The sequence below is a fragment of the Olea europaea genome, chromosome 21, assembly GCF_002742605.1.
Source record: "Olea europaea var. sylvestris chromosome 21, O_europaea_v1, whole genome shotgun sequence".
Classification (NCBI taxonomy): domain Eukaryota; kingdom Viridiplantae; phylum Streptophyta; class Magnoliopsida; order Lamiales; family Oleaceae; genus Olea; species Olea europaea.
Genome location: NC_036257.1, coordinates 14,785,534 through 14,785,904, shown reverse-complemented (window position 1 = coordinate 14,785,904; position 371 = coordinate 14,785,534).

Below are 371 nucleotides of genomic sequence, written 5' to 3'. Positions count from 1 at the left end.
AAGGCGATAATTGGACAGTTTTACTCGTTGAGTCCCACCATTGGGAAATGCCAATATTGAACATGTTTAAGTGCAAAAAGAGAAGTAACTTTCAAATCTTTTCACTGCTTTAGTAGGTGGATTTAGATCTTTGCTCCTTTTTTCTACGATAAATTTCATTATCAGTCAAAATTGGTTCATTTAGTCAAAAGAAAGATTGGCAACTCGAATAGACAAGTGAAGTGGAAACTTTGGTGACTCGTAGAATTTTTTGTATTCAATAATGTTGTTTTAGATGTATTGAGGAAAAGTCACTCACCCATAAAATATAATGGTATCTCGAATAAATAAAAGTGTCATTGGAAAGGGATTGCCCCCTAAAGCATCATGAC